Below are 20318 nucleotides of genomic sequence, written 5' to 3' on the forward strand. Positions count from 1 at the left end.
TCAAGGGTCCAGTAGTCCTCAGGAGTTTTACGAAAGATGCCAAAATCTTTTTAGTACGATAATGACTTTTATCTCGCTTCACGAGACGGTCCCTACCACGATCGAGGCTAAACGAACGCTTTACAAAAAATTAACCCTTCAAGCCTATTTGAGAGGCCTTAAAGACCCTCTTGGATCTAGAATTCGGTGCATGCGCCCAGAGTCTATGGAAAAGGCTCTAGAATTCGTACAAGAGGAATTAAATACCTTATATTTACAACACCGCAATGATGGTGGACCTGCTAGAAAGGACTGGTCTCATGCACATTCTAGTAATCAATTTAACTTGCCTTTAAATAATTTTACTCCTAAATTTACACTGTTTAACGCTCCTAATGTACCGGGACCATCAAAACCTACACCTTTTAACATGGCTGGTCCTTATAGACCGCAACCAATACAGCCTCAGACACAAGGGTGGAGGTCTAACATGCCTATGAACCAGCCACCCCGCGGCTTAACACGTACTCAACAAATGATGCGTGCTCCCTTGCATGGTTATAACCCAAATAGTAATGTATTTAAAATACCTCCTAGGCCTCAGTTTCAACCTTCATTTAATGCCAATAATACACCTAAGCCTATGAGCGGCGTTAGTCATTTTGTGTCAAAACCTCTACCACCTTCGGGTCGTGATTGGAGACAGTTTGGTAATCCTCCTCCGAGTAATTATTTTAAAACACGCGAAGTTAACCTTAACGAGTTCGATTATTATAATGATTACAATGATTATAACTACACAGATTATGAACAAGAATACTATTATAATAATGAACAGTATCTGGACCCAAGATACTACGAGGATCCATATTCTTATCAGAGTACTCCGGTTGTGGAGGAAGTAGACCATGACACAGTCACTGAGCAAGCCGAAAATTTTCAAAAGGTTTCGAAATCAGAAAAACCAAAATAGAATTAAATTTTCATATACAGCGACAACTCGGATACATACAAATTAAAAATCCCCCACTTAAGTTTCTAATCGACACCGGGGCGAATCAGTCTTTTATAAGTCCGGAAGCAGTTAGCAAATTTTATAATCATATACCACTAAACTACGAGCCCTTCGAAGTAACGAATGTTCACGGCACTACTAAGAATGATTATTCAATTACTTTACCTTGTTTTTCTGAATTTAATGAAAATAGTAATATAAATCTATTTGTGTATAAATTCCACAACTACTTCGATGGACTCCTAGGTTTTGATTTACTTGAGAAGTGGGCTAGTAAGATTGATCTTAACCGTAAATTGTTAATAACCCCGCATGCCCAGTTACCTATTGAGATGTATGATTCTCGTAATGTTAACCTATACGAGGATATCATATCCGCTAACTCTTCGAAGTTGATCCGAGTACCTATTAATACGCTAGATGGGGAAGTGCTAATAAATGATCAAATTATTTGCAATTGCCTAGTATCCAATTGCTTTACTACCGTAAAAAGTAACCGTGGTTGGGTACAGGTTACTAACCCTACATCAAATGACGTTATTTTCTCAATGGATCGTCCAGTAGAAGCTGAACTATTTTGTATTGAAAGTGAAGGTATAGAGATTCCGTCTGATCGAGTTAACGCCGTACTATCTCGTCTCCGCACGGATCATTTAAATCCAGAGGAACTCGCTAATTTACGAAATCTTTGCGCAAAGTACGCGGACGTATTTTATATTGAGGGAGAGACATTAACATTTAACAATAAAGTCAAACATCGCATCCGAACAACTGATGAAATTCCAGTACATACTAAAACCTACAGATATCCTTACGTCCACAGACAAGAGGTCAGAGACCAAATTAATAAGATGCTTGAGCAAAACATTATACGACCTTCTGACTCTGCTTGGAGCTCTCCTATTTGGATTGTACCCAAAAAGGCAGATGCCTCCGGCAAGGTTAAATGGCGTCTTGTTGTGGACTTCCGCAAGGTTAACGAGAAAACGATTGACGACAAATACCCCATACCGAATATAACAGACGTACTTGACAAACTTGGTAAATGTCAGTATTTTAGCACCCTGGATTTGGCTAGTGGATTCTACCAAGTGGAGATGCACCCTGACGATATCCACAAAACAGCATTTAATGTGGAAAGCGGCCATTACGAATTTCTTCGTATGCCCATGGGTCTTAAGAATTCTCCATCCACATTCCAAAGAGCTATGGATAATATCCTTAGAGACCTTAACAACATCTGTCTTGTCTATTTGGACGATATCGTAGTATTTAGCACGTCCCTGCAGGAGCATATAGTAAACCTAGAAAAGGTATTCAAAAGACTGAGGGAATCTAACTTTAAAATTCAAATGGATAAGTCCGAATTTTTAAAGTTAGAAACCAGCTTTCTAGGTCATATTATATGTAATGAAGGGGTTAAGCCAAACCCAGACAAAATCAAGGCAATAGAAAACTATCCTATTCCTAAAACACCTACAGAAATCAAACGTTTTCTCGGCCTGATCGGATATTACAGGAAATTTATCCCCGATTTCGCTAAACTAACCAAACCTCTAACACAATGCTTAAAGAAGGGTAGTAAAATAACGTTAGATCAAAAATACATAAACTGCTTTGAACATTGTAAAAAACTCCTTACTAACGATCCCATCTTACAATATCCGGATTTTAATAAAGATTTCATTTTAACAACAGACGCTTCTAATGTGGCAATCGGAGCTGTTTTATCTCAAGGTCCAATAGGTTCTGACAAACCTATAGCATACGCTTCACGTACCCTTAATTCTAGCGAATTAAATTACAGCACCATTGAGAAGGAGCTTTTAGCCATCGTATGGGCCACCAAATATTTCCGGCCGTATTTGTTCGGAAGGAAATTTAAAATTATCACGGACCATAAGCCCCTTCAATGGATCATGAACTTGAAGGAGCCTAACTCCAGATTAACGAGATGGCGGTTAAAGCTGAGTGAGTACGATTTTACCATAGAGTACAAACAGGGTAAATCCAATACTAATGCAGATGCATTATCGCGATTGGAACTCAATAATGAGGAGCTTTTGTCCATCGTAGCTAACCCATCAGAAAAAACACCTTCACTTGACGAATCTAGAACTATCACAGCTAATGAACCTATCGATAACTCTGGTACCGCTACAGCTCACACAGATAACGAAAATCCCATTCTAGAAGTCCCGATTTCTGATGACCCTTTGAACAAATTCACAAAACAAATAATTTTCAACATAGTAGGTGATATCAAAGGCAGAACGATCGTTACTAAACCTTTTGATACTCACACCCGTATCACTATACAAGTGTCAGAATCTACTTTAGAAGAGGATGTTGTTAATGCCATTAAAGAATACGTTCATCCAAAAATTAAGACAGGCTTATTAATTAACCCAACATTAGGTATGTACAGCATAATCCCTATCATTCAAAAGCACTTTAAAAACTCATCAATGAACTTAGTACTAACAAAAAAGGAACTGGACAATGTACGAGAATATCTAAGGCAGCAGGAAATCATTAACAAATATCATGACGGTAAAACTAATCATAGGGGTATTAATGAGACTTACTTAGCTCTATCCCATAAGTATTACTGGCCGAAAATGCGTGAACAAATAACAAAATTTATAAACGAGTGCACTATTTGCGGTCAAGCAAAGTACGATCGCAACCCTATCAAACAACAATTTAAATTAGTTCCACCTTCTAGCAAACCATTTGAGACAGTGCATCTCGATTTACTAACTATTCAGAGTGAAAAGTTTTTGTCCATAGTTGATTCCTTCTCTAAATACGCTCAGGCATATCACTTAAGGGATGGAACTGCAATAAGTGTTGTACAAGCTTTGCTCATATTTTGCACTCACCACGGAATACCAATTACTATAGTTACCGATAACGGGCCGGAATTCACAAATCAACTTTTCTCTGAGTTTATAAGATTACATAAAATCCAGCATCATAGGGTGGCACCGAATACCCCTAATGAAAATGGTATTGTTGAAAAATTTCACGCCACGATTTTAGAACATCTTCGTATTCTCAAGCTCAGTCAAAAAGGAGAATCAGTAATCAATCTCATGCCTTATGCCCTTTTGGCTTATAACAGTAGTATTCACAGTTTCACGAAGTGTAAACCTATAGAAATTATCACTGGACATTTCGACCCACGCGATCCTTTTGATCTAGATTTATCCGCACATTTAATGCAACAATATGCGACTAATCATAAAGATAAAATGACCAAAGCATATAAAACGATTCACGAGTTATGTAACGAAACCCGCAAAGAGCTTACGGATAACCATAATCGTAATCGTGAGCCGGAAGTCTATCACTCGCCCGAGCAACAGATTTTCATAAAAAATCCATTTGCTTCTAGGCAAAAAGTAGCTCCCCGTTACACTCACGATATCGTCATGGCGGATCTTCCTATTCATATTTATACGAGGAAGAAACGTGGTCCCATCGCAAAATCTAGACTTAAAAGGGTTCCTAAAACCGCCCGATTGTTACAGGACGCTCCTGATCCTTCACCTGGTCCTGCCCATGGCTCTACCTCAAGAGATAAGACTTGAGAGCCTAGACAATGGACCCGGCATCTTACCTTTCAAACTAGGCGAAGCTAAAATCATATCCCATCATCACTCCTTCATTCAGAATGTTAACTTGGACCTTTTACAAGATAAAATTAACTCCGTAAATGACCAGTTATTAACTAGCAGCCCCGATCTTCACAATAAAACTAATTTATTATTCCAGCCTCATATAGACTATCTTAAAAATAAACTTAAAAACGTGTCTGAGCAACTTAAATCTTTTGAGACGGGTCGTGTAAAGAGAGGTCTCATAGATGGTCTCGGCAGTGTCGTAAAAAGCATTACAGGTAACCTTGATTACACCGATGCGCTACATTATAATCACGCAATAAAAGCTCTCGAAGAAGACGAACATAGGCTTGCTACCGAATTTAATCAACATGTTAGTTTAACAAAAGATCTCACTTCCCAATATTCCAAAATTATCAATGATATAGTAAAGAACCAGAACAAAATGGCGGACTTAATTAATAGAATTAACGAAAGTGATGCAAGTAGGGATTATGATTTAATAAAATATGCACATCTAGCTCAGATGCTTATCATTCTTAGCGATAACGTAGATTCTATCTCACAAGAATTAACTCGTTTACAAAACATCTTAGCATTCATAAGAACCTCTACTATGCACCATTCAGCTATTAGTTTAGATGAAATACGGAATATATTACACAAACTGACAGCTATATATGGCCGAGATAGAATAATTGATTTAGACATCAGAGAATATTATGAGTTAGTTAGATTAGGTTCATATTACGTAGGAAATAATATAGTAATAGTATATAAATTCCCAATTTTCCAGCTTCCTATATATGACTTATACAAGTTATCTATCATACCTAACAGATTTCATGAAGTCCTTATACCGCCTTCTCCTTTCCTAGCCATCTTCCAGAAAGATTTCAAGAACATAGAGGCTGAATGCCCGAAGTCTAGTAAATGGTTTATATGCGAGGAAAAACGAAGTTTGCAGAACCGCCCATCACAGAGCTGCATACCTGAACTTATCACCACACAGAAAAGGAATCCAACATGCCAGCCCATCGCGATCACTTTGGACCAAATAGCTTACGAGGAACTTGATGACAGATATTACACCATAAACTTCCCATCTCCTACGAAGATTCACCTATCCTGCGGACAAGACCTTTACAAAGAAGTTAACGGCAGCTATCTACTAACTATACCACAGAATTGCTATATAGAAACATCTCAACTACATATTACTAACAAGAAAGATCGTTTGAAAGGCCACGTGCTCAAAATCATGGATCTACCCCATAAAGAAACGAACATTCAGACTCCAGCTCCAACCCTGAAACTTAACTCAATAAATCTGGAACACTTACATACTACCAACACAAAAATTATGCAAGAATCCCCACATATTATACAAGCTACAAATGATTACGGAATCTATCACACTACGATCCCGCTATACCTATCATTGTTCGGTGCATGCGCACTCGTTAGCTACGTTGCCTATCGCAAATACGTGCTAAATTCTAAGGGGACTACAGATGACAATCCACAAAGCTGTCCAGATCAACCTGAAAGGATTTACACCATCCCGGAACCCAGCGAGAGGACAAGATGTAACCAACCCCCACCTCAATTTACTACGAAAATCATCGGTGGTGGCTGTTCTTCGGCGGGAGGTGTTACGCGGTGCTAATCTATGAAGATCGCCGATGCAGCGTTGACCTAAAACAACACTGCACACGGCCCGCGGTGCAGCGTCGGCATAACGTGCAGCGCGTGACTCGCTATGACGTCAACGGTGGCTTCGCAATATCGGAAATACGGAAATCATGTTACTTTTGATTCACACTTCGATCATTGTCATTGTCTTAGAAATAATTAACTAAATGTAATTTTTACTTTAAAATTAAATCTTTTCAAATAACTTTGCTTTTTTTTGGGACCTCCGGTTGTAGCCCACATAATTGGCGCAGTGGGTAGGATAACTCGAGCCAGTGCGCGATCGGTTTTTACGAAAACGTTGCTCCCAATCGCTACTGGTTGAGCTTTCAAGCCTTCATCGAGACTTCAAGAATCTACGGGCGCTGCAGTCCAGAGGTGAATCCAGCTATCGATTCGTCCAAGAAAAAGCTATGCTGTAAGTCCTTGAATCTTTCAAGTCCTTGCTCACTTAACCTTTTAAGTAATCCTCTAATATATTTTCATTCCTAAACCTATCCTTTTAATATATTTTAATATATCGTTTTCATATCTTGTTCAATCTCTATGCATGATATATTTGCCTTTTAATTTTTCTTTGTGTGAGTTTTATTTTAGCTTTCAAAATTTTTCATCCAAGTGAATCCCGTTCCAGTAGATTAAATATTAGCAATAGAGATAGAAGTAGGCTAGCAGTAATAGACGAGAATAGGAATTTAGAATCAAACGAAATGTCGAATAACGAAGTTGATATGATCTATAAATCTCTTAGATTAGTGCCGGAATTCGATGGCAATCCGCACATACTAACTCGATTTATTAGTTTATGTGACCAATTGGTACTTACTTACTTTAGAGCTGAACCGGGTCACGAGTTAACTAATCTAGCTCTCCTTAACGGAATTTTAAATAAGGTCACGGGACCCGCCGCGAGGTACATAAATGCTAATGGTATCCCGAATACCTGGAATGGTGTTAGAGCTGCGTTAATTAATAATTTCGCTGACCATCGAGATGAGACCGCTTTATACAGTGACTTATCCATGCAGACTCAAGGGTCCAGTAGTCCTCAGGAGTTTTACGAAAGATGCCAAAATCTTTTTAGTACGATAATGACTTTTATCTCGCTTCACGAGACGGTCCCTACCACGATCGAGGCTAAACGAACGCTTTACAAAAAATTAACCCTTCAAGCCTATTTGAGAGGCCTTAAAGACCCTCTTGGATCTAGAATTCGGTGCATGCGCCCAGAGTCTATGGAAAAGGCTCTAGAATTCGTACAAGAGGAATTAAATACCTTATATTTACAACACCGCAATGATGGTGGACCTGCTAGAAAGGACTGGTCTCATGCACATTCTAGTAATCAATTTAACTTGCCTTTAAATAATTTTACTCCTAAATTTACACTGTTTAACGCTCCTAATGTACCGGGACCATCAAAACCTACACCTTTTAACATGGCTGGTCCTTATAGACCGCAACCAATACAGCCTCAGACACAAGGGTGGAGGTCTAACATGCCTATGAACCAGCCACCCCGCGGCTTAACACGTACTCAACAAATGATGCGTGCTCCCTTGCATGGTTATAACCCAAATAGTAATGTATTTAAAATACCTCCTAGGCCTCAGTTTCAACCTTCATTTAATGCCAATAATACACCTAAGCCTATGAGCGGCGTTAGTCATTTTGTGTCAAAACCTCTACCACCTTCGGGTCGTGATTGGAGACAGTTTGGTAATCCTCCTCCGAGTAATTATTTTAAAACACGCGAAGTTAACCTTAACGAGTTCGATTATTATAATGATTACAATGATTATAACTACACAGATTATGAACAAGAATACTATTATAATAATGAACAGTATCTGGACCCAAGATACTACGAGGATCCATATTCTTATCAGAGTACTCCGGTTGTGGAGGAAGTAGACCATGACACAGTCACTGAGCAAGCCGAAAATTTTCAAAAGGTTTCGAAATCAGAAAAACCAAAATAGAATTAAATTTTCATATACAGCGACAACTCGGATACATACAAATTAAAAATCCCCCACTTAAGTTTCTAATCGACACCGGGGCGAATCAGTCTTTTATAAGTCCGGAAGCAGTTAGCAAATTTTATAATCATATACCACTAAACTACGAGCCCTTCGAAGTAACGAATGTTCACGGCACTACTAAGAATGATTATTCAATTACTTTACCTTGTTTTTCTGAATTTAATGAAAATAGTAATATAAATCTATTTGTGTATAAATTCCACAACTACTTCGATGGACTCCTAGGTTTTGATTTACTTGAGAAGTGGGCTAGTAAGATTGATCTTAACCGTAAATTGTTAATAACCCCGCATGCCCAGTTACCTATTGAGATGTATGATTCTCGTAATGTTAACCTATACGAGGATATCATATCCGCTAACTCTTCGAAGTTGATCCGAGTACCTATTAATACGCTAGATGGGGAAGTGCTAATAAATGATCAAATTATTTGCAATTGCCTAGTATCCAATTGCTTTACTACCGTAAAAAGTAACCGTGGTTGGGTACAGGTTACTAACCCTACATCAAATGACGTTATTTTCTCAATGGATCGTCCAGTAGAAGCTGAACTATTTTGTATTGAAAGTGAAGGTATAGAGATTCCGTCTGATCGAGTTAACGCCGTACTATCTCGTCTCCGCACGGATCATTTAAATCCAGAGGAACTCGCTAATTTACGAAATCTTTGCGCAAAGTACGCGGACGTATTTTATATTGAGGGAGAGACATTAACATTTAACAATAAAGTCAAACATCGCATCCGAACAACTGATGAAATTCCAGTACATACTAAAACCTACAGATATCCTTACGTCCACAGACAAGAGGTCAGAGACCAAATTAATAAGATGCTTGAGCAAAACATTATACGACCTTCTGACTCTGCTTGGAGCTCTCCTATTTGGATTGTACCCAAAAAGGCAGATGCCTCCGGCAAGGTTAAATGGCGTCTTGTTGTGGACTTCCGCAAGGTTAACGAGAAAACGATTGACGACAAATACCCCATACCGAATATAACAGACGTACTTGACAAACTTGGTAAATGTCAGTATTTTAGCACCCTGGATTTGGCTAGTGGATTCTACCAAGTGGAGATGCACCCTGACGATATCCACAAAACAGCATTTAATGTGGAAAGCGGCCATTACGAATTTCTTCGTATGCCCATGGGTCTTAAGAATTCTCCATCCACATTCCAAAGAGCTATGGATAATATCCTTAGAGACCTTAACAACATCTGTCTTGTCTATTTGGACGATATCGTAGTATTTAGCACGTCCCTGCAGGAGCATATAGTAAACCTAGAAAAGGTATTCAAAAGACTGAGGGAATCTAACTTTAAAATTCAAATGGATAAGTCCGAATTTTTAAAGTTAGAAACCAGCTTTCTAGGTCATATTATATGTAATGAAGGGGTTAAGCCAAACCCAGACAAAATCAAGGCAATAGAAAACTATCCTATTCCTAAAACACCTACAGAAATCAAACGTTTTCTCGGCCTGATCGGATATTACAGGAAATTTATCCCCGATTTCGCTAAACTAACCAAACCTCTAACACAATGCTTAAAGAAGGGTAGTAAAATAACGTTAGATCAAAAATACATAAACTGCTTTGAACATTGTAAAAAACTCCTTACTAACGATCCCATCTTACAATATCCGGATTTTAATAAAGATTTCATTTTAACAACAGACGCTTCTAATGTGGCAATCGGAGCTGTTTTATCTCAAGGTCCAATAGGTTCTGACAAACCTATAGCATACGCTTCACGTACCCTTAATTCTAGCGAATTAAATTACAGCACCATTGAGAAGAAGCTTTTAGCCATCGTATGGGCCACCAAATATTTCCGGCCGTATTTGTTCGGAAGGAAATTTAAAATTATCACGGACCATAAGCCCCTTCAATGGATCATGAACTTGAAGGAGCCTAACTCCAGATTAACGAGATGGCGGTTAAAGCTGAGTGAGTACGATTTTACCATAGAGTACAAACAGGGTAAATCCAATACTAATGCAGATGCATTATCGCGATTGGAACTCAATAATGAGGAGCTTTTGTCCATCGTAGCTAACCCATCAGAAAAAACACCTTCACTTGACGAATCTAGAACTATCACAGCTAATGAACCTATCGATAACTCTGGTACCGCTACAGCTCACACAGATAACGAAAATCCCATTCTAGAAGTCCCGATTTCTGATGACCCTTTGAACAAATTCACAAAACAAATAATTTTCAACATAGTAGGTGATATCAAAGGCAGAACGATCGTTACTAAACCTTTTGATACTCACACCCGTATCACTATACAAGTGTCAGAATCTACTTTAGAAGAGGATGTTGTTAATGCCATTAAAGAATACGTTCATCCAAAAATTAAGACAGGCTTATTAATTAACCCAACATTAGGTATGTACAGCATAATCCCTATCATTCAAAAGCACTTTAAAAACTCATCAATGAACTTAGTACTAACAAAAAAGGAACTGGACAATGTACGAGAATATCTAAGGCAGCAGGAAATCATTAACAAATATCATGACGGTAAAACTAATCATAGGGGTATTAATGAGACTTACTTAGCTCTATCCCATAAGTATTACTGGCCGAAAATGCGTGAACAAATAACAAAATTTATAAACGAGTGCACTATTTGCGGTCAAGCAAAGTACGATCGCAACCCTATCAAACAACAATTTAAATTAGTTCCACCTTCTAGCAAACCATTTGAGACAGTGCATCTCGATTTACTAACTATTCAGAGTGAAAAGTTTTTGTCCATAGTTGATTCCTTCTCTAAATACGCTCAGGCATATCACTTAAGGGATGGAACTGCAATAAGTGTTGTACAAGCTTTGCTCATATTTTGCACTCACCACGGAATACCAATTACTATAGTTACCGATAACGGGCCGGAATTCACAAATCAACTTTTCTCTGAGTTTATAAGATTACATAAAATCCAGCATCATAGGGTGGCACCGAATACCCCTAATGAAAATGGTATTGTTGAAAAATTTCACGCCACGATTTTAGAACATCTTCGTATTCTCAAGCTCAGTCAAAAAGGAGAATCAGTAATCAATCTCATGCCTTATGCCCTTTTGGCTTATAACAGTAGTATTCACAGTTTCACGAAGTGTAAACCTATAGAAATTATCACTGGACATTTCGACCCACGCGATCCTTTTGATCTAGATTTATCCGCACATTTAATGCAACAATATGCGACTAATCATAAAGATAAAATGACCAAAGCATATAAAACGATTCACGAGTTATGTAACGAAACCCGCAAAGAGCTTACGGATAACCATAATCGTAATCGTGAGCCGGAAGTCTATCACTCGCCCGAGCAACAGATTTTCATAAAAAATCCATTTGCTTCTAGGCAAAAAGTAGCTCCCCGTTACACTCACGATATCGTCATGGCGGATCTTCCTATTCATATTTATACGAGGAAGAAACGTGGTCCCATCGCAAAATCTAGACTTAAAAGGGTTCCTAAAACCGCCCGATTGTTACAGGACGCTCCTGATCCTTCACCTGGTCCTGCCCATGGCTCTACCTCAAGAGATAAGACTTGAGAGCCTAGACAATGGACCCGGCATCTTACCTTTCAAACTAGGCGAAGCTAAAATCATATCCCATCATCACTCCTTCATTCAGAATGTTAACTTGGACCTTTTACAAGATAAAATTAACTCCGTAAATGACCAGTTATTAACTAGCAGCCCCGATCTTCACAATAAAACTAATTTATTATTCCAGCCTCATATAGACTATCTTAAAAATAAACTTAAAAACGTGTCTGAGCAACTTAAATCTTTTGAGACGGGTCGTGTAAAGAGAGGTCTCATAGATGGTCTCGGCAGTGTCGTAAAAAGCATTACAGGTAACCTTGATTACACCGATGCGCTACATTATAATCACGCAATAAAAGCTCTCGAAGAAGACGAACATAGGCTTGCTACCGAATTTAATCAACATGTTAGTTTAACAAAAGATCTCACTTCCCAATATTCCAAAATTATCAATGATATAGTAAAGAACCAGAACAAAATGGCGGACTTAATTAATAGAATTAACGAAAGTGATGCAAGTAGGGATTATGATTTAATAAAATATGCACATCTAGCTCAGATGCTTATCATTCTTAGCGATAACGTAGATTCTATCTCACAAGAATTAACTCGTTTACAAAACATCTTAGCATTCATAAGAACCTCTACTATGCACCATTCAGCTATTAGTTTAGATGAAATACGGAATATATTACACAAACTGACAGCTATATATGGCCGAGATAGAATAATTGATTTAGACATCAGAGAATATTATGAGTTAGTTAGATTAGGTTCATATTACGTAGGAAATAATATAGTAATAGTATATAAATTCCCAATTTTCCAGCTTCCTATATATGACTTATACAAGTTATCTATCATACCTAACAGATTTCATGAAGTCCTTATACCGCCTTCTCCTTTCCTAGCCATCTTCCAGAAAGATTTCAAGAACATAGAGGCTGAATGCCCGAAGTCTAGTAAATGGTTTATATGCGAGGAAAAACGAAGTTTGCAGAACCGCCCATCACAGAGCTGCATACCTGAACTTATCACCACACAGAAAAGGAATCCAACATGCCAGCCCATCGCGATCACTTTGGACCAAATAGCTTACGAGGAACTTGATGACAGATATTACACCATAAACTTCCCATCTCCTACGAAGATTCACCTATCCTGCGGACAAGACCTTTACAAAGAAGTTAACGGCAGCTATCTACTAACTATACCACAGAATTGCTATATAGAAACATCTCAACTACATATTACTAACAAGAAAGATCGTTTGAAAGGCCACGTGCTCAAAATCATGGATCTACCCCATAAAGAAACGAACATTCAGACTCCAGCTCCAACCCTGAAACTTAACTCAATAAATCTGGAACACTTACATACTACCAACACAAAAATTATGCAAGAATCCCCACATATTATACAAGCTACAAATGATTACGGAATCTATCACACTACGATCCCGCTATACCTATCATTGTTCGGTGCATGCGCACTCGTTAGCTACGTTGCCTATCGCAAATACGTGCTAAATTCTAAGGGGACTACAGATGACAATCCACAAAGCTGTCCAGATCAACCTGAAAGGATTTACACCATCCCGGAACCCAGCGAGAGGACAAGATGTAACCAACCCCCACCTCAATTTACTACGAAAATCATCGGTGGTGGCTGTTCTTCGGCGGGAGGTGTTACGCGGTGCTAATCTATGAAGATCGCCGATGCAGCGTTGACCTAAAACAACACTGCACACGGCCCGCGGTGCAGCGTCGGCATAACGTGCAGCGCGTGACTCGCTATGACGTCAACGGTGGCTTCGCAATATCGGAAATACGGAAATCATGTTACTTTTGATTCACACTTCGATCATTGTCATTGTCTTAGAAATAATTAACTAAATGTAATTTTTACTTTAAAATTAAATCTTTTCAAATAACTTTGCTTTTTTTTGGGACCTCCGGTTGTAGCCCACATAATTCGGTGAGAGATATCTTATCCAACATGCATACATACATATAATCACGTCTATATCCGTTGCGGGGTAGACAGAGCCAACAGTCTTGAAAAGACTGATTGGTCATGTTCAACTGTTCGGCTTAATGTCAGAATTGAGATTCAAATAGTGACAGGTTGCTAGCCCATCGCCTAAAAGAAGAATTACAAATTTATTAGCCTTACTTCTTATCTAAACTTATAAAATTTTAACCTCTTTTGTAGCGCCCCGTATGTAAGGTTTTAGATAGATTATTATCGTCTCTTGCGCATAAAATTTGCTTGAACTTTTACGATCCTAGCTCGTAATTTATCCTTTTTTATGGGAATAATGTTAAGATACAAGCTGTGTGATATTTTATTTAGCTATTTCTATTTATGGTGTGTTTATGCACGGAGGAAAATCCATATGGAGAACGCATTCAGGTTTGAGTTTGATTTAAAGAAGTGCCGTGTGGTTCCCGGCACCAATAGAAAAAAGAATAGGACCACTCCATCTCTTTCCCATGGATGTCGTAAAAGGCGACTAAGGGATAAGCTTATAAACTTGGGATTCTTCTTTTAGTCGATGGGCTTGCAACCTTTCACTATTTGAATCTCAATTCTACCTTAAAGCCAAATAGCTGAACGTGGCCTATCAGTCTTTTCCAGACTGTTGGCTCTGTCTACCCCGCAAGGGATATAGACGCGATTATATGCATGTATATACCTGAATGCGCTCTCCATACTGTATCTTCTCCTCGTCCATACTCCATTCTATATCAGATGTAAAATATTCACACGTTGTTTTATAGGCAAATCAATTTCATTTATTGTACTTTTACGGCGGAGCAACACAAGCCTCCTTTAAATTTATTAGATACTAGCTTTGACCCGCGGCTTCGTCCGCGACGTGGTTTTATTAATCGTAATAAGCAATTAAATCTATACTAATATTATGAAACTGAAGAGTTTGTTTGTTTGTTTGAACGCGCTAATCTCAGGAAGTACTGGTTCGAATTGAAAAATTATTTTTGCGTTGAATAGATCATTTATCGATGAAGACTTTAGGCTGTATAACATCACGCTGCAACTATGAGGAACAAAGAAATAATAGAATATGTGAAAAAAACTATATTACATATTTATCCTTGAGGGCTTCAATGATGCCCAAAATAACTATTCCACGCGGACGAAGTCGCGGGCACAACTATTATGATAATTAATTATTCTTCTTCATCATCCTGGTTACATCCTCACCTCTCTGGAGATGAGCCTGGGTTGTGCTTTTTGCCCATGACCCTGGGAAGTCAGGTTTTAGAAGCGACTCTTATCTGACCTCCGCAACCTTTTCAGGGGAACCTGATTCATATTGGACAATGAAACAGTTACCTGAATTTTTACCGTGTACATAAGACACAGGCATTATTCTTCTTCTCTCCATCCGACTAGCACTTGACCGTTTATAAAGACTTTCTATTAGAACCTTCGCATCAAGGTTTTTATGTGTGTATGACTATAATTACGTGAAGAAATGATGTGTGAACATAATAATTTTATTATGTGTTTTGTTCTCAATTTTATGTCAATGATATTTATTATACGTAAAAGGTCAATTAACAATATTGAGGTCATCTTTTCAACACATACAAGTATATAATTGTAATTTACTTATTACATAGTAACATGATGGACATTATTAAGTATAGAAAAAAAGCATACATACATATAGTCACGTCTATATTCCCTGCGATGCAGACAGAGCCAACAGTCTTGAAAAGATTGTAAGGCCACGCTCAGCTGCTTGGCAAAAAAACCCTTTATCTACAGTTCCTGCGGTAAATGACAAATATCCTTTCTTAGCGGATGCCTGCATAATAGCAACTATTTACATGCCTAATTTCATCTCGATCGGTCTAGTAGCTTTGGCTATGCGTTGATAGATCAGTCAGTCACATATTGATTATGACTGTAACCAGTCACTATCTGAATCTCAATTCCATCAATAAGCCATCCAGCTGAACGTGGTCTTCGAGTCTGTTCGAGACTATTGGCTCTGTACACTCCGTAAGGGAAAAAGACGTTATATAATATGTAATAATATTTGTGCAAATCTTGGGATTCTATTAGGCGATGGGCTAGCAACCTGTCACTATTTGAACGTGCCCTTTTGGACTGTTGGCTTAATCCACCCCGTTAGAGATAAAGTCGTGATTACCTATATGTATGAAAGTTTTTAGGAAGTTCCATCAAAATTGATTCAGTAGATCTATACCTAACGCGTGAAGAGAAAATAAACAAACAAAAAAAAAATTTCGTAATTATAATATTTGCTGGTATTTGTGATTTAATTTCATCCCGTAAACCCTAGGACACACTGGTATCTCTAGTCTCTAGTTGTGTCTTGAGACGATCGCCTTTATCCAAACAATTAAGGCGTTTAAACCCCGTTACTACGATCAGGGGGGAGACCCGTTAAATGCGTTCAATTAACATTAAATTAGACTCTCGTCTCAATCAATTCTAGGAGTATTTTATGTGTAAGTCATAAGCTGAAGCGGTGGAATAAAAAATAAAGCAAATATTTCATTTTCATTCTGTCGAACTAAGCATGTGTGGCTGAATTTAATTTTTAATAATTAAAAAAAAATTACCCTAAAATTAAAATCGAATGTACACATACATTTACTCGTATCTATAGTCAAACTCTCACCCTCTTAAAAAATTGTTTAATTGGTCCGCTAATAAAGGTTGTAGTGATTCTAGGGATCTTTAAATTATCTTTTATTACTTTAACCTGGCAAAATGTCGCCAACCTAAGCGTTCAATTTCAAGCAAGTCGACCTAAGCGTTACAATAAATAAAAAAATAAGATCAAAAATTAAAAACGAGTTGAGAAGACGATAAAAAAAATATATAACTAAAATATTGTAATATTTTTCTAGTGTTCGTTCTTTCTATGTAAATACAATATCGTTATCTCCTATTATTTGTACCACACCCAATCGACCTCATCCAGGAAGGAATTAACTCTAAACTGCGATTACACTACAAGACGTATCGGAGTGGCGTGTCGTGTCGTGTCGGCCATGTCGTATGGTAGCACGTTGTACTAAAATGGCACTTAATATACAGGGTGACTTTTAATTCAACTGCATAAATTTAACTGTTAAGTGCACTCATCTAAAGGATATTTAAATAGGTTAAAAGAAAAATATCGGTTCATATTACAGAAAGTACGAAAAAAATAAAAGCCCCACCCCGGCCGGCGGAAAAGCGAAGCGTAAGATTCAGAGGTCAACGACACAATTCATTCTGCTGAGCGATCTCGACAACTCTGTACTTTACTTGATCTTGATACTAGAAAAATAATTTATTTTTCACACATTTATTTACATGTTTAGTTTTAATTTTTTTTTGTAGTATTGGTCTGTATTAAAGCGTGTAACGTAGTTTTTGAGTGTTTTTTTAAATGTGAAAATGATGACGTTTAATTTAAATAAAAATAGGCTCAAACGGCTCAGAAGCATGGGTATAGTCTATGTTTAAAAGGATGTAGTTGTTTAAAATGTCACCCTGTATAAGACTTATTATATTACTAACATTGTGGTTCCCGTAATTTAGAACAGGACCACTCCATGTCTTCTAACATGGATGTCGTGAAAGGCGATCAAGGGAGAGGCTAAGAAGCTTAGGATTCTTCTTGTAGGCGATGGGCTAGCAACCCGGCACTATTTCAATCTCAATTCCATCATTGGACCATGAAGTTGAACGTGGCCTTTCAGTTTTCTCTAAACTCTGTCTACCCCGCAAGGGATATAGAGGTGACCATATGTATGTATGTATTTGCTGATTCAGGTTTTCACACGAAGCGACTCCCGTCTGACCTCCGCAACCTTTGCAGTTAAACCTAACACATATTGTATAAAGTTTGCGCGAGATGAATGTGCCTATCCCCTTAGTCGCTGCTTACGACATCCATTATTTATTTCAATAAGTAAATTCGTAGTAATTATTTGTAAAGGTTATAATAATGTCTATAAACTCCAGTGTATGTTAAATACATAATTAACATTTAATACAAACATAAAATAAATTTGACCTTTCTTATGACACATAAAGTTGTGTCAAAGTTAAATCAATTATCGTGTTTACTTAATTAGCTTTGAAATATAGCCATAATATTTTTGTAAATAACCTAACTTATGATCACGTCTATATACCTTGCGTAGTAGACAGAGCCAACAGTCTTGTAAAGACTGAAAGGCCACGTTCAGCTTTTTGGCTTGACGATAGGATTGAGATTCAAATAGTGACAGGTTGCTAGCCCATCGCCTATAACAAGAATGCCAAGTTTATAAGCCTATCCCTTAGTCGCCTTCCATGGGAATGAGTGGTCCTATTCTTCTTTGTTATTGGTGCCGGGAACCACACGGCACAGCAGGTATATATTGAAATACAATTTCGTAAGCGGCATTAACTCCTTAATGGGTAATGTTTAATGAAATACTTAACCTTTGTTTTGCTACTGAATACCATACGTTAACATTTCGACCGATTTTCGGTAAGCCTTGTAAAGATGATTAGGTTTATCCTACTATACTATTATAAAGGCGAAAGTTTGTTTGGATGTATGGATGTTTGTTACTCTTTCACGCAAAAACTACTGAACCGATTACCATGAAATTTGGTATGTAGGTAGCTGAAGACCCAGAATAACATATAGGCTACTTTTTATCCCAGAGTTCCCGCGGGATTGATAGGGTTTCCATGCGGACGAAGTCGCGGGCGGCCTCTAGTATTCCTATATTTTAAACGAGAAAACAATAAATGCTGCCAGCTTTATGGGCACATTCTCGTATGTTGATGCTATGCAGGGACTGTTTTGTATCTATGTAAATTTAATTTTAGTTTGTTATATAGATGTCAGATAATATAATGCGATTGAATTTAATATTTTTTACGGGCTACAAAAAGAGGTTCTCAATTTGTTGCTCGATTTTTTGGTTATTTACCTTATTGACAGACTTAAACAAGATGCTTTTGTCTCGTTGAGAACAATCTGAAACAAAACAGAATTAAAATAAATTAACAGAATAAAACCTCCACACATACATTCTTCCAACTAATATTATAAATGCGAAAGTTTGTGAGTATGTATGTATTGTGATGTTTGTTACTCTTTCACGCAAATACTACTCAACCGATTACGATGAAATTTAGTATGTAGGTAGCTGAACGCGGCCGAAGTCGCGGGCGACCTCTAGTACATACACATAATCATATCTGTATGTATCACTTGCGGGGTAGACAGAGCCGACAGTCTTGAAAAGACTGATAGACCACGTTCAGCTGTTTGGCTTAATGATAGAATTGAGATTAATATAGTGATACATTAAAAAGTCACGATCCATCATACCATGGATGTCGTAACAGGCGACTGAGGGATAGCCTTAAAAACTAGGGATTCTTCTGGCGATGGGCTAGCAACGCGTCACTATTTGAATCTCAATTCTATCATTTAGCCTAACAGCTGAACGTGGCATTACGGTTAAAAACCGTTGGCTCTGTCTACCCCGCATAGTATATAGACGTGATTATATGTATGTATGTATGTAAGTAATTAATTTGTTAATTATTCGCCTTGAATGCATGTTCATTGACCTGATTTCTGCAGCCATCGTGCGCACACTATCACACAATTAAGACAACAATTTTAAGACAAGGGAGCTATGTCTCTCATACATACAAACAAATAATCACATCTTTATCCCTTGCGGGGTAGACAGAGCCAACAGACTTGAAAAGACTGATAGGCCACGTTCAGCTGTTTGGCTTAATGATAGAATTGAGACAGGACATTGAAATAGTGACAGGTTGCTAGCCCGTCGCCTAGAAAAAGAATCCCAAGTTCATAAGCCTATCCCTCAGTCGCCTTTTACGACATGGCAATTTTTTTATTGTTTCACCATAATTTGTATTGCTCGACATATGATTTCTCGAAATTCTCGCAGGAAAATTCACTTACTTATTAATTTTACGCGGGCGAAGCTGCAGGCGTTATCTAGTGTAAAATACACATGTAAAAGTCTAAAGTGTGTCTGTTTAAATTAACATTGCGTGAGGTTCACCGTGATCGACTGCATCTATGTATTGTAATTAGTATTTTCCGTATAACTATATTCTGTATTCCATACTAACAGATTTTCTTACGTTTGATTATATATTACATACATATAATCACGTCTATATCCCTTGCGGGGTAGACAGAGTCAACAGTCTTGATAAGACTGATAGGCCACGTTCAGCTATTTGGCTTAAAGCAAGAATTGAGATTCAAATAGTGACAGGTTGCTAGCACATCGCCTAAAAGAAGAATCCCAAGTTTGTAAGCCTATCCCTTAGTCGCCTTTTACGA

General features: G+C 37.8%; 1 protein-coding gene across 3 annotated transcripts in view; it reads right to left on the minus strand.

The window, feature by feature from the left end:
• The window catches only part of LOC106132000 (uncharacterized), a 110970-nt gene that overhangs the window by 22667 nt on the left and 67985 nt on the right, over window positions 1-20318 (minus strand). For 2 of the 3 annotated variants that reach the window (XM_013331296.2, XM_013331297.2), the window contains one exon: window positions 18916-18962. The exons of the other annotated variant lie outside the window; for it this stretch is intronic. The gene's annotated coding sequence lies outside the window, so the exon portion shown is untranslated. The remainder of the gene's footprint in view (window positions 1-18915; window positions 18963-20318) is intronic. 3 annotated transcript variants of the gene reach the window in all.

The sequence above is a fragment of the Amyelois transitella genome, chromosome 26 (genome assembly GCF_032362555.1).
Source record: "Amyelois transitella isolate CPQ chromosome 26, ilAmyTran1.1, whole genome shotgun sequence".
NCBI lineage: Eukaryota > Metazoa > Arthropoda > Insecta > Lepidoptera > Pyralidae > Amyelois > Amyelois transitella.